The 15,618-nt window shown below is 38.6% G+C and overlaps 1 long non-coding RNA gene across 1 annotated transcript; it reads left to right on the forward strand.

The window, feature by feature from the left end:
• Positions 1–6,089: 6,089 nt before the first annotated feature.
• On the forward strand, positions 6,090–15,176 carry LOC136995386 (uncharacterized). The gene is made up of 4 exons (XR_010886965.1): positions 6,090–6,186; positions 9,365–9,464; positions 11,076–11,141; positions 13,831–15,176. It is a non-coding gene; the product is annotated as an uncharacterized lncRNA (long non-coding RNA).
• Positions 15,177–15,618: the final 442 nt, after the last annotated feature.

A 15,618-nucleotide genomic window follows, 5' to 3' on the forward strand; every position in this document is an offset into this window, starting at 1 on the left:
CGGAGGTGCAAAACAGGGCCCTTTTGCGCTATGTTATTAGAGAGAGGAAGTCTGTATTTTATAGAGAACCCGTACATTCCTGTCTTTACAGTTATATAAAACTTCTGGGAGCAGCCCTATACATTCTGAAAAAGGTGGATTGAGCCTGCAGAATTGCTTGTCCCAAGTGCACTTTTCTCTCTCATGTTCACCTTATTTTGCTTGTAGGAAGAGTGTCATATCTCTAGAGAGTCCAGCCAACACCTCTGCAACGCCTTAAAACTGGTATTGATATATAGCGTCGCCCACACATGGCCAGACATAAAAGCTATCTAAATGCTGTAATCTGTTCTCAGCCCGCAGTAACGCAGCACACGTGCTTCCTTTCTGCTGTCTGTCATGAATCATAACGCTTGACAAGTGCAGGCAATCAGCTTCGTAACACGGCATGCTAGCATATAAGGGTGTGTATATCTCTCTATATTTTTTATCCCTAAGGAAATGGTGTAGTTGTACTTTTGGGGCTGTGAGCTCTTATTCTTCCAGGCATATAAAGGCAGCTATTGAAAATGTTTTCCATTTTTTAAAACCATGCTGTCCATAATTCCTGGCTTCTCCTCTTAGGCTTATTTTAAATGAGTGGTAAATCTTACCTGGAATTCAGTTTAAGTTCTTCATGTGAAGCAATGCCTTTAAATAGAGTAACATTTAGTGGTTTGGAGATAAGTGTTTCAAAACCGACTCCACTGAGGTTCTAATACTAGCTTTGCTTTACAGATAGCCTTCTAATGACTAAATTAATTTAGTAGAAATGTGTATTTTTTTTCTTTTATTGACCAGGAATTTATTAACTTTAAACATCAGTGTCATGCATACTAATACTGTGCACTGATTTTGTAGCAAGGACGATTAGAATATTTCTTCAAAAACATATAGAACTGACATCGTGATTTGTTTTCTCAAAACATTACATACATTCAAGGCAGCTTTCAGCAGTTACTTGATATTGTCTCAGATTTTAAACCCATGCTGTAACTTTTTGAAGACAAAACTGGAATCTAAACCAGACGGGACATAGTAATAAGTTGCCTTGTGATTGAAACAGCCACATTATTGCCTTTAAAAATTATGTCCCCAAACCTTTCCCCACTCCCCCCCCCCTTAAAGACAGACATTTACTGGATTGTCTGCCTTATCACCTGTTAAAATGGGAGGCTGCCTTTGTAAAAGTCTGAGAGTCATGCCTCCCATGATACCGATAAAGCATCAAGTGATATCGCAGGTGATGCACTTCAGCCTTTGCTGCCAGATTTTAATTGTCTCACTGGTACCATATGCTATCTATTTCTCTTCCAAAAATCATCTCCATTCCTCAATAATCTCATCAGATTTTTCCACTTTGTCACCTCCCACTTGCATGCTCTTTAGGACGAGCCACATCGTTGCGATGTGTAAATGAACATTTCCTAGTTGAATGGAATCCTGCTCACTTCCTTGACTTTCTTGATGACATAAATAGGCTTATTTATTTATTTATTTTTTATGGGGTTTATTTTACTGAGGTAAAGTCTAGAGGATGACCAAAGAGGTTTTGATAATGTAAAACTTAGTCCATTACAGTTTTGAAAATCAAAGCAATGCACTTACTTTGGGACTACATTTTTCTTGGATCCTCTAAACTTTGGCAATAATTTCTGATGAGTTACCTCTTACATCAACTGGCTATCTATATGGGCCTTGCTACAGGTGTTTAGCTCATTTACACGCTACTTACTTTAGTGTTTTTTGACTGTGACATAATCTTCAGTAACAACTTTCAATAATACTTGCAGTTTACCCGTGAGACAAAGGAGACTGAGAGGAGATTAATAAGCAGTAAGGCCATCTTAAAGTCAGCATCGTTAAAATGAATAGCCGTTGTTTGCCGTTTTCAGGTGAACTTCATGGGATGGGTATGGATGTGTAATTCAGCTGGGCTCCATACTTCCGAACTGTCACACCATTTGAGAAAGCATACAGGTATTTATTGTAAATATGAGGATAAGCAAAATTTGCAGGTGTTGTAGGGTTTCATTCTCTAATAAATGATAACAGTATAGAAAATAATATTCTTAATGAAAAAAGGCACATGCACAGAAATGTATGTTATTTTTCAAATAGAAATATGGCCTTTCAAAACAAAAAGTGTGTGGTCTTTGAAATCCATCTCAGATAAAATTGTGTGTAGCTAGAGCCAAAGTATGTCAATCAATTCCTTGCTGGCTTTTCTTTGAAAAGGAAATAGAAGAGCAAGTACACGGAATGTGGAACAAATTACTGGAAGCATAGAGATAAATCAATTATTCACCATTTATTATAAAATAAAATAGCTCAACAATTCATAAATTTAAGGTACACTAAATGCCTAAACTATGACTGTTTACACATTGTTTTATTTCTGCCTTTATTATGTTTTGCTTTCAATAGAGCTCTCTAAAAGAGAAGGAATATTTTTATGTGGAAAATTTAGTGGGGGAAGAATTTCCATTCCATTTTTGGTGATTTCATGCTCCTGAGATTTCACTCTTCCACCGAATTCCTCTGGGATAATGGAAAATTTTCACATTGAATCATGCGAATGTTTGAAAAGTCACTTCTGTGAAATGTCATGCTCTGCAGTTCTGATCAGACACTTAAGAGGAATTGTGGCCACATTTTAAATTTGTCTTTTGATGGAAGATATCAATAAAAGTGAAGAAAAGATCATTATCTACACTAGCTAGCTGTTGAAATGCTTCTATGTATTTCTAATTTGATATAGGACTAAAAAAAATAAAAATCATTCTGTCCTGAAGAAAGGAAACAGTGTTCCTGATACTCTAAGGGAGCCTTAATGTATGACATATTTGTGAATGGAGTGGGATGATTTCACAGAGCCTCGTCTGCTGATAGATCATCTGCCACAGCGCTAGTTGCTGATAAATTCCTTGGGTTGGAGAAAGATAGGGATGTGCTGTGATTTAAGTTTCTGAATGCTTGCTTAAGAAAGAGGAAATGGAATCTGGTTTTCATTTCTAAGGGCTTTACCTTCCAGATATGAGTCTTGAGAGAGCTGATTTTTTATTCTTGTTTTTGAGAGGAGGCTTTTTGCATTGGCTTGAGCAGGGGGAGGGACGCCGCAGCTCCTGAGGTGAAGTCTTCATTCCACTTTGGTCCCTTTTCCTTTAGAGTGAAAGGTCTAGAATACCTAAAGGCACCCTAAAAACCTAGAGCAAATAGCTTGTTCTGTGATCGCAGTTCCTCATGTTGCTATTTATGATCTAAATCACTTTGAATCAGTTTGGTGAGGGGACACAATGATTGTATGCAATGCAGTTACTCTAGCTTTGTGGATACACTTTAATCCCTCTGTTTCCTCAGTTTCTCCACTTCTGGGATTTAACTGCTTTTTGTGATGTATCATGGCTCAGAGGTAAAGCTGCATTTTAAAGCAATTGCCCTGGCTGTTAAGGACCCCAGGTGATGAAAGAATAGAAATAAACCACATAAGTGTTGTGAAATTGGATGTCTATTGGCTCTTGTTAAAACAATAAAGATTTTCCGTAGTCTTTTTGAATCAGCTTCACTATTCCTCCAGAAGACAGACAGCTGGAAGAGTGGCAGACTTATTTTCTTTACAGATTTTGAGGTATCCCTTCAGTTGTAGCCTCTCTGTTTACCAGGACATCCAGAAATACTAGGTTGAATGGTGTCAGAATTGATTTTGCAGTGCTGACCTGAAATCTGTTGTGGAACATAAGCGAGCAATAGGCAATGACATGGAAGTGGACAGCTTTGCAGCTCTCATGCTGCATGTTTTGCTGCTCCTGGGGGTGAGGAAAAGATGGTCAAGTCAGTCAGGGAAGTGTAGGGATGTCGCTTGGACATGTGAAAAGAAAGTTGGACCTGAAAGCAAGAAGCATTTTAAACGGATCTTAAGAAAATTAATTGACTTCTCAAAGGATTCCCATGATTTATGATCAAGTTAGCAAATGTCAAGTAACAGAGCTGTGAAGGGGGCAGGTGACTGTCAAATCCAGAAATTATATTTACATTTGCATTGAGTTTTTCAGCGAGTGAGTCATTACAGCTTTTCAGTAGCTGTGATGCCAGGCAGAGCTTCATGTGGAAATAAGACTTTGTTAAAAATATACTTGTTAAACGTTTCCTCTTTGCATCTGATGCATGCCTCAGTGGATGTCATAATATTTAAATGGTTGCTTACTGTTCAGAGTGTGTAAAATGCACAGCTTGGGAATGTACTTAGTCACTTGTGCAGAACTGTGAAGTCAAGGGCAAAAGGCAAGACAGAGTTTCCAAGCTGAAGACTAAACTGCTGGATGAAAAACAATAAGGATGGTGTTGGATGCAGACTCACAGTGCTGCTCATACATCTTAAATAGATCTTTGTCAGGCACAAGAGCGCACAGTCCCACAGTAATAATAAAGCAACATGCCTTCTGTTTTTTACACTCTTCTCTCTTTGAAGAATTATATTTAGGAGCCAAGTCTTTTGACAGATTTGACAAATTTTTATTATTGTGTGTCCAGCACGAACAGTTCTTCCCAATATACTCAGAGCATAGCAAAAAAATCTTTTTACGAACACAGAGGTGCATTCAGCTCCAGTCAAGTGAGAATAGCCAGTTTAGCGTGGCTACATGGTTGCTGTCATTAATTGAGAGCCAAGGGAGAGCTATTCTACAGAGAACAGAATATTTTACAGCATAGCTCGGATAAAACATCTTCTGGTCAGTATTAAGTCCCAAGCCTTGTTAAACAGCATAATTGAAAAAAAAATGTCACATAATTTTGCTTCTAAATAATTGATGGTGGCTGAGCACTAGGCAAAAGGCCTGATTCTCCCTCCTCTCTACGACTCTCCAGGCCAAGCCTGTAGAAACCTGCCTGAAGTCAATGGAAATTATGGGGGTGTAAAAATATTGGAGTTGATGAGAGGAACAGGCTGGGTACATTCCTGCACAGTTCTTGTTTACTACGGGATTTCTATTCTTTTGTGTTTCTCTGAGTTTTCACAGTCTGATTTTCTTTTGTTTAACGCCCAGATGCATTCAAGAGAATTTTGGGGTAGCAGGGGAAAATACTTTCAAACATGCAAATAAAAGACATAACTGACAACTTTTCCACAAACATTGCTGGCATGTCTGTTGTGCTTAAAGCAGCTTGAGAGTGAAAGAAATCTAGGGTTAAATTTTCTGTTGAGCATTATTTTCCAGTGAAAAAATGAGTGCAAAATCAAGTTACAGGCAAAGACACTTAAAGGAAAAAAATATATGTATATATTTTTTCCCTGTATGAAAAGGCAGATGGACTTTAGAAAGAGAGATTATAAATAGTTCTTTTTTCAGATAAGAATTTTGAAAGCAATTCATTTACAGACTTAAGAATCATTTCCTCTAATGCTCGGGTGACCTTTCTAACTTTTTGGGTTCACAAAGGACCTTATTCACAGTGTGCAATTCATACATAGCTATGAAATTTTGCATAATGCAAGTGACACTTCTTGATCCCTTTTCCTCTTCTTTCTCTTTCTTGTGAATTGCAGCTGTTACATCTGTAGCAGTTTCCATAGTAACAGTCAATTTTGGACTTTACTAAAGGGTGGGAATGAGTAGCTTGAGAATGATTGACCAGGAAATAGGTTTAAAATGAATAATTATAAAACATTTAGAGGCTACTAGGAAAAAAAAAACAACCAAACAACAACACTGAAAAACCTCAAACCTTTTCCAACCCCTTTCAGTGTTAACCCACCCTTTCAAAAAAAGAAAAACCCCGAACAGCAGCTCTGAACACATAAATCATTAACGCTATGACCTGAGATTTGGCGGCTTGATTAGATGATGGTTTCTACTGTGAAGATTATGATAATATAGCTAGGTACTAAATTTTAACACTAAAAGGTCCTGTCATTTCTGTAATTGTTTTTCTTTCTCTCAGGAGCGATGGAAGCACGCGAAGGAGAATTGAAGTGATCTGGGAGTGCAGTGAAGTGATCGCTGTGCACTGAGATTTAATAGCGATCATGGATTGACCCATCCTTGCTGCACAACAGAAGTTTGGAAATTTAAGAGGAGGCCCTTTTCCCTTTCTGTTTTTTTTTCCAGCAGTGTCAGCTACGTGGGCCCCAACCAACACCTCAGCCTCCAACAGCACTGCCTTAACAGGGTAGGTGTATGTAGTGGGCTAAAGTGGGAAGGAAGAATGGCGACATTATGAGCTGCAGAATCCTAAAGAGAGCAGAGGAGAGTTTCAGAGTGTCTACCAGGACTGCTGCATAAGCTCGCCCAGTGTGAATGCTCACTAAAAATAACTATAGCAAATAACATCAGAAGGAAAGGCAATAGAGGAAAGGGCAGAGATTTGAGGGCTTAGCAATTAAAACTTTAAACCTTTCACCTTTGGATCCATGCTGAACATCCAATCTGAAGTTCTCAGAAGCAGTGTGTTCTGCTTCAAAATGGGAAGAACTTACCATACATAATTGGAAGTGATTTAGGATAAGGAGCTAGAACAGGAGTTTTATGGGGTCATGACCTTTTAACCTGCACATTTTGTCATGGTGCTTTTTACAGCTGGTGACATTTAATCCAGGGAATAATTTGTCTTTGCGTGTTTTTGTTTTGTTTTGTTTTTGTAGCAGTGGCTTTTTTTTCACATAGATGCTTTTGTATGATAAGTGTTTAAATGTCCTGAATTTAATTATTAGAAGGTTGCTTTATTGTGAAGATTATCCAGCTAATCTTTACCTAAATGGAATTCTGATTTACTATAGCAGATAAATTCCAATGTAAGTGCATACCTAAAACCATCATTACAGTAACATGATTGAATTTATGGGGAACAAAATTCTCAAACAGACTAACCAGAGAAGGTGGATTCTGTGCTCTAAATAATGCCTGGTAGGGATGGATGATAGTCCAGGTCCTCCCTGTGCCCTCACTTTTGTGTCAGCCCTTGTAGGCATCTCTTAGAACGCTGATGCAAGTCGTACGATCGAGGCTAGAAAAAAATATTTAAGTTTATTTTCTGTTGTCATCCTTTGCATTAGGCAATTATTTATGCATAAGATGGCTTGGCCCTTTCTCAGATTGTGCTACTCTACCACAGCTGGGTTTCTGTATACGAGCTGAAGAAACTTGGAAGCTCACAGAGCTTCTATTTGCGCTGTTTGTGAACAGTGGCTATAGTTCAGCTGTTAACAAAGCCAATGCTTAAATCTTCACCAGAACAAACATTCCATTATACACAAAATTAAAGATATAGATATACATATATATATATATATATGTTTAAGCTAAAAGTTGGAAAAAGATTTCAACTTTAACCTGATATGACTTTGTTAACATTCATCAGAAATACTATGATGAGAAGAAGAAAAGCATCTTAAGAAACAACTGAGCAGAAATTTAGCCCAATGAATCATAATAGCTTAGAGAGAGTGGGAGAAGGAAAAACAAGAAGACAACAAAAAAAAAGTGAACTACAATAAGATGACTGGTGGAAAAGAGTTAAGTGCTTCAGTTCATGCAGCTTGGCAAATAGAACACAGATCATTGCAAAGGAAAAAAACATGCTTGGAAATCTCTGGAGACTGCCTTCACATGGCTAATTTACAACCACATGCCGCATCTGTCACTTTTACAAATCAATGAGAGTGCCTACCCTTTAATAGCATAGGGTCACTGGTAAAGGTTGCCAGTGTCGGCCATAGAGACGAGACCTTTCAGGATGTCAGAAAAGAACCTTGGTGACGCACGTTAACACCCACATGCTCCTTTATGTCACTTCCAATTTACTTTATCTTAAATTGTCAGCTAGCAGAACTCGCTCCCATATTAATAGCTAGAGGTTTGCATCCAAGCCAGGAAAAATAAACCCTGCTGATAGCTCCATGAGGCAGCTGGCTTGCTCTAAGGAAAGCCAAAAGGGAAAGATTGAGCTCTTAGTCTTAGTGGAGAGTCTGCAACGTTAGGGAAAGGAAAGAGATGATATGACTTACAGATGGCTCATGCGTCCTATATAGAGAAGCATTTGTGTTTTGTTATTTTCTGTAGATATTGTTCAGTAAGAGTGATTCAGTTCTTTTGCAGTGCTGGACTGCAAAAAGAAGACATTAAGGCCAGATATTAATACAAAATGTTCCCATGAGCTGGAACAAGTTTTCCCAGCCCTGAGTTTATATTTCTCCATGGTATTACTAGGTATTTAATTCTCTTTTGTACATTTTTTTCCAGTCTTGTTGGAGAGACTTAATAGGCTTGATTCCCTTTTTGAATTCAGCTCGTAGAAGCTGAGCTCTGGGACTTGGTGCTGGAAATATTATTTGGGTAAATCAACAATGCCAAATGCGTCTTGGCCCAGCTAGTAGGCAGTCCCCCAAAGCACATAAGTATTCCTATTCTTTAATAGCATAGGAAAGGATGCAGAGCCAAGTACTCTGGAGATGTGCTGATTCAGCCGGTCCCGTAAGCATGCTTTGCTGGGGTTACTCCTGAGAAATGACAGCTCTCCACTGGGGGAATTCGCGGAGGCCCTGTAGAACAGCGCTCCCCATGGTAATTGCAGCTTCCTTCTTTCCTGTGCTTAAGCAGGTGAAAAAAACCTAGATTTTCTTTCCAGCTTACTCACCTGGAGAAGGTTTATTTGCAATGTTTGACTGAATTCACAAGCAAGTACCTTGCTTTTGCAGACAAAACTTAAGCGTGTTCATTGGAATGCTTGGAAGTGTGGTAGAAATGTATTTCTGTTTGGTTGGTTTTTAAACCTGCTGCTTGATAATTTTGCTGGAATCATTCCCTATTTCTCATTTTATTGACTTCAGCTATATCCCTTTAGTGATATCATTTTCAAGCTAAAGCATCCTGGTCCTATTTTTTTCTTTTTGTATGGAATCCATCCTCACCTCTGCTGTTGTTGGCAAGTTTGGCCACCTACATAATTGTCCTCTTTTCCAAATCATTTATGAATAGGTAAAATGCAAAGATCCCTGTAGTGATCCTTGTGGAATCTTCCCTTTTGCAATAAATGAACATCTCTTCCTGTATTTTATTTTCTATGTTTAATACATTGTTATTTCTTAGCCATGTCTTGTTTCCTGCTTGTAGTAGCTTGTAAATAGTGTTTGATGAGGAATGTGGCTGAAAGCTTTTCTGAAGGTTCAGCTATATGATGTCAGATAGCTCATTCTTGTCCACATGTACTAGGTGATTTCTTCAGATAATTCTAGTAGCTTTACTAGCTATAACTTCCAGCTGCAAAAGCCATGTTGATTCTTTCTCAGGATGTCATATTGATCCAAGTGATCATTAATTCATTTCTTTGTCATTCTGGAAACTGATTTCAGTGGTCTGAAGTTTGACTTTCGAGTACGCAGTTTTCAGGATTGCCCTTGAAGCACCTTTAAAGATTGATGTCACATTTGTCACTTTCCGTTCCTCTAAAAGGTAAGCTAAATATGTCTGCTTCATCAATGGTCACACTTTTGGATTGTAGTATAGACATAGTCTAAATAGCAATCAATGTAGCAACTAGATACCTGTTGGTGTGGGAAAAAGATTGAACTGGATGCCATCTGTGAAATGCTCAGAAATGACTAAGTACATGTCTACAGACAAAAAGGTGTAACATGTTTATGAAGGCTCCAGGCTTCTGGTAAGAACTGATCCTATTCATGTAGCTGTACTGAGCTGACTGAGTTTTGCATAGGAAATGATAACTGAACTACTTGTCAACAGTCTAAGCCGCACGCATTTAACAGCAGCTGAGCTCAAGCCTGTCGGCAGGCAGGTGGAAAAAGTGGGCTGCAACCACATCTGGCAGAGGTGCCCCCAAATTATGCTGTTATGGAAATGATTTATAAATTAAAATAGAAATTTTTCCTGTAGATATACCTCTGAGTTTACTAGGCTGATGTAGTCAAACTTTTTGAAGTCATAGCAGAACCAAAAAAATCCTCACGGAATCGTTGCTGTTGTTGACAACAAAATGTAGTTTAGCAATTCTCCAGCAGCAAAGCAAAACATTTTCTCTGTCAGAGTGATTTGCAAAAGTAGATGATGTTGTATTAATGAAAAAACATATGGCTATGAAGGATAGCTCTGGAACTGTGCTTTTGGAAGCAGAATGAAAAACTTCAAGTGGCCAGTTCGGTTCTCAGGTTCTTATGCTGTCCTCCACGGTCACACACAGCCTCTCCAGACATAGGCTATGGTTGGCTGGGGAAGAAACTTCCTCAGCAACATGGGGAAAGCCATACGCTATTTCCTTTCAGGAACACATATATTGTGTGGTTGGGCTCATAAGAAGGTGTGTTATAATTCCTAGTGCTGCAGTGTTTTCTGTGTATAGCAGAGGCTGTGGGCAAGAGTAGAGGCTGCTGCAATTTAGATTATATTTCTGGGCTTCTTTAAATGACACGAATGACATCCTGGGTTAAAGAACTGGTCCTTCAGTGAACCTTTCCTCATGATTTGCAGCACCAGCTGACTGTGTTACATTGGGGTAATCACACTTCAATTAAGCAGGCTTCGTTTCCTTGCAACAAGTACTTTATCATGAATATGTGCACTCTGTAGTGGGTGCTGCACTGGTGCCAGGCATTTTGGTCTTTTTTAAAGTTCTCAAGTGTTTTCAGCCAAATACAAACACAGAGTGGAGCAACAGCGTGATAAAGAATAAAACATAGATGCAATAAAGACGACGCACTCACTCTTCCCATGTAGGCAGAGGCTGGTGTTCAAACAGTCCATGTTGCCTTTGGTTTAGTTTCTCACCAACACTTTCCAGGCTGACCTCACACGGAGAGACATAAACTCCTCCAGAAGTACAGCTGGAGACATCTGCTGTTGCTGTCAGTTTATTATTATCACGTGTTTAGGCCAAGTTGATGTTCTTGCTCATGTCATACTGGCTTCAGTTCAAGTACGTCTATAAAAATCTAGTACTTACTTGGGGATGAAATGCAGAAACTGTTCTTAATTTGTTCTTTTCTTGCACTACTAGTAATTAAAAATGTATTTGGAATAAAACATTGCTAAAAATAGTTTCTCTCACAGGAAATTGACACATCTGCTGAAAGCATGCTGAACCACACTCTCGTACATAGGAAACGAATATTAAAGGTAAGGTAAAAGCAATCAGTGCCATTCAGAGATAAGTGCATAGTATTAACTTTAGCTCTTGAATCATCTTTATCCAGAAGATGCTGTGCACAGGACCAGTCCTGATGTACTTCATTGAAACCTGTTAACTTTACAAACTGTTAATAAATGCAGGAGTCAAAAACCACTGTCAGTGATTGGGTGAGGCACAAGGACGTTTTGGTCACGTCTCGCATTGCAGATTGTCCCTGTTCCACCAGCACTTCAAGGAGCAGCAATGTTCCTGATAGCTCCCAGGGGATAAGTTTCTTTTCTGATAACTCTTTTAGGGCCGAATACACCACACGGGGGACATAAGCTAAGGTAAACACGAGGGCAAACTGCCCTCTAGGTTGCACTCTCTGTAGTAAAAAAAAAAAAAAAAAAAAAAAAAAAAAAAGATGTTTTCAGCCACAGACTGCTTTGGTTTAACAGTGAGAGCATTAGAATTCCAAGAGTTCTGTTATATATATTTTGGGCAAAGAGATATATTTTTAAATTTAGGTACCTAACAAAAATGGGCATTATCTGTCATTATCTGTATTTCTCAGATCTCTTGCCTGGAGAGAGTTGTACTTTATTGTTTTAGACCCTGTTCTTGCTGTTCTATCTTATTTCTTAATTCAAAGTGCTCCAAGGGTTTTTTTTCCCCTCTCCCTTCTCTCTGTAGTTTTTGATGTTCTCTAGAGAATATAGGCAGATGAATAATATCAAATTTTGTCTCTGCATCACCCCTGCTCAGCATGATTTCACAGAAGAAAATGGAAAGAATAATTGACACTGGTCAAGGCACTAAAGGCTGAACTTGATCCATAATTAAACAATACTTTCACGTGGCTGAGCAAAGAGTGAGCAGCTATCACTGCTCTCTGATGTTCTTTTAGAAGGCTCATCTCCATTTGAAAGCTTGCTTTAGAAGGATTTTTCCCTGCTAGTGTTTTTAACAAAATTTTAGATTATGCTTTAGATATCCATGTTATTTTTTCTTTTCTATATACTCTGCTACTTTTTCAACTGTTGATACCTAATATTATGGCATAAACATGAGAATGTACTGAACTTAAAAATAAATAAATAATTAATTAAAAATACTGCCACAAATAATCCAAGAACTGATCATCCTTTGCCTCTCCTACTAGGGAGCAAGGAGCAGGAATTGTCCTTAGGAATTTGTGTTCCTCACTTATTTGGGGTGGTGTGGAAAAAAAGAGGCACAGATTGGCATGCTCTGGCAGAAAAGGTGTTACCCCAAAACAAGATGCTCTTCGAGCATCCATGGGACACTGGCAAGTCTCCTTTAGGATGGAGTGATACAGAGCAGGGTATCAGAACAAAACAACAAAAATCAAAGTCAAAAACAAAACCTGAGAAGTGTACGTGTCTGCTGCTGTTATGCATGATCAGCAAGATATCCTTGACTACATGAACAGATACCCTACCCTCTCTTTGTGTGTAAAATCAGTTTGAACACTACAGTTGTTTGCCCAAAGTTTCATCCTTCCATTTTAGATACAAATCTGAAATTGCAGGGCTCATGACAGTGCCAAAGGGTCTCCCTCTGACTACAGGTGCTCCCAGTACCCGCCTTAGCAGTGAGGTTCCCACTATAGAGGTGACTCAGAAATGCTGCTTCCTGATTTTTTACCTAAGCTCCATCTAACCAGGGCCTACCTAACTAAATGAGACCGGGCATAGTCTAGAAAAGGTGTCAGCTCCCCATTTGTTAGACAGAAATTAAATAATGGCTTTTTCTAGGGCAACTGGTTTCAAAAAAAGATGTAGGATCCCTTCAGTGCTGATGCTCTTGTACCAATTCTAGCCTTTTAAGGACAGAAACCTGTTGCAAAGCATCCGCTTCTCACCAGGATTCCCTGCTGGAAGGTCTAGCTCAGACCCAGACCTTCAGCGCTCATCGAGGCCCTGAGCTTTTCCCAAACCCTTCCAGTCCCTCATGTGTCTACGCGCAGTAACCACGCGGCTCCCTGCCTGCATCCCCCTTCTTGTGGAGGATCTGGCTGCGAGTGGGGGTGTGTAGCAGCCAGAGGAGGATTAAATCACATAACCAGTCTCTCTTGCTTGGGGTTTATAAAGAGCTCTTCCACTTGGGTATCTTCTGCCTGCTAATCCCGGCGGCACAGGCCGCCTGTCAATTTGTTAACAGGTATTATTCAAGAAGCCCTAGTTCACGTCATGAGAATTTTTGCCCATGTAAATCTAAGTAATCCTTTTTATGTTGTCCATAAATAACCCTTTACTAATCACTTACAAAATAGGCCTAGGCTGTGCTGTTGTATACCAGATAACTACTATCTAGCATCATCTTTGCCATATGAATTTCAGTTATGTTCCTACTGTATTGATAAAATTGATTTTAGGGAAATGGTGCAATAATTTATTAAAAAGAAATAGAGTAGTAATTCTGTTAGTTATGATTTTTCGTTGCAATTATTCCTGAAAGGCTTTTGGAGGCATGTATGTACCCACACTCCATCCCAGTGGGGGGGAAAATTAAGCAGGAAAAGCTCTGGGCTGAACAAATACTTAATTTTTTGGATGGTTTCCATGATATTCTCTTCTCCTGGTGTATTAGCATATCATCATTCCTGCTTTTCTTTTTGTTCTTTAAAAATATCTATTTGCATAATTATGTTGAGTACAATCTCTCTTTCAGGTTGTTCCTGGATGCCATGTATTTAGCACTGCATATTACTAAAAAGGATAAGCTTCAGTGTATTCATGATTTCCTGGACCAGGAAGAAACGGCACTGGTGGTGTTTACTGTACTATTACTGCTGTGCTTATGAAAAAAACAGCCTTTGGGTAAAAACATTTTGGGTGTTTTAGCAATACTGCACAAAATCTGGAATTGTCCTATTTAACTTGAGAAAAATTGCACGGAATATGTATGAATATAAAGTCTTATTTGTTCATAGAAGGAAAATTGAATAATTTTCCAAACCCAAATTCTGTTATGTGTTCTTCATCCCAGATGTAAAACACAAGTGTGTATCCATACCTAAGCAAAGGTCTCTTGATTCTTTTCATGTTTTCTACAATACAGAAATTTTGGTTTCTGGGATTCTGTTTCCCTTTCTGGAGAAGAAAGGGGGAAAAAAAGAATATTATAAATGCAACTACTCAGAGCTGATCAGAACTTAAGCATGAAAGCAAAAGAATAAGAGGCAAATAGATAATTACAATGAGACAGCAATGAAAAGACTTATAGGAATCCCATGTCTGTGTACTGAGATAGTATTACTTTGAAGGTCCAGTGAGTATTTTCTGATAATAATTAATCCATAAGTAGCTTTGGCTATAATAAAATGTATCCGATAATGTTGTAAATACTTTACCTAGAGTAATTAATTATTGTGCTAGCTGTAAGATATTAAAGAAAAAAACTATGAAGATTACTGTCATTGCATGAAGAGCAGGACAAAAGGTTTGAAGAAGTAGACACTGAATTTGGTGTAAGAGCTAAGAGACAGCACCTGCTCTGGAGAGCTCCCATATCTGCAATGCAAAGGTATAATATGATCTTAACAGTGTAAAATAGAGCCTCGAGAGCAAGACTGTAAAGAGCTATGACTAGAAAGAGAAATAACAGGGCGGAAAAGTTAATTGACCTTAAAGAGTATAGCTTAGGAAAGAGTAAGAAGCAAGATTAAACGCTAACGAGGAACCTATTTTTGGAAGATATTGTCAGAAATGATTGCCACCATTTTACTTAGGAGAAGAAGCTTAGAAATGGCTAGTAAGTGTAAGGTCGGAGTCATGGAAGTATATGATGTGGATTAAAAATACGCTTTTGATGAACATGATACAAACAAGGAATGGTGGGAAGCAGAAAGAGGTAAGGCAGAAGGAAACAGACTCTGGGTCTTTTATTTGCTTAAAGGATGAGAGGATCCTAATTAAATAATCTCCCTTGATTTGCACTGAGCAATAGTGACGTTTTCTTCCCCTGGCACTGAAGTGTGTTTTACAGTTTCAGCAGCACTTTGTGTTTAAATCCTATTATTGTCTACCAGAATAAACAAGAGGTTTAACACGATTATTTGGGATGTTCCCTTACTTAAAGCTGGATTTGTTACTGCAGCTATCAATAGGTTCATCATTTTCTTAGACTGCAAGATAGACAGTGAGCATCTGTTTGCCTTTCTCTAACACTTTGGGTGTTGTTTGTTGAACATTATGTTGGGAGAAATTTTCTCACAATATTTTTAGAGGCCTATTTCCAAAGATGCTATTCTTGAGAGTTACAACTTTTGGAAACTAAGGGATAGCAAACACAACAAATAAACCTTGTATAGAAGTTTAGGAGGGAGGAATAAGATATGCATATACATGTAGGAGTTGTTCCGAAGCAAAGAGAAAAACACTTCAGCACTGAAACTAGATGTCCTCTACTGTCCTCTACTATCCTTAGTTTGTATGGGTGACAGAGTGCTGGTATTTT

Source organism: Apteryx mantelli, chromosome Z (assembly GCF_036417845.1).
Source record: "Apteryx mantelli isolate bAptMan1 chromosome Z, bAptMan1.hap1, whole genome shotgun sequence".
NCBI classification, from domain to species: domain Eukaryota; kingdom Metazoa; phylum Chordata; class Aves; order Apterygiformes; family Apterygidae; genus Apteryx; species Apteryx mantelli.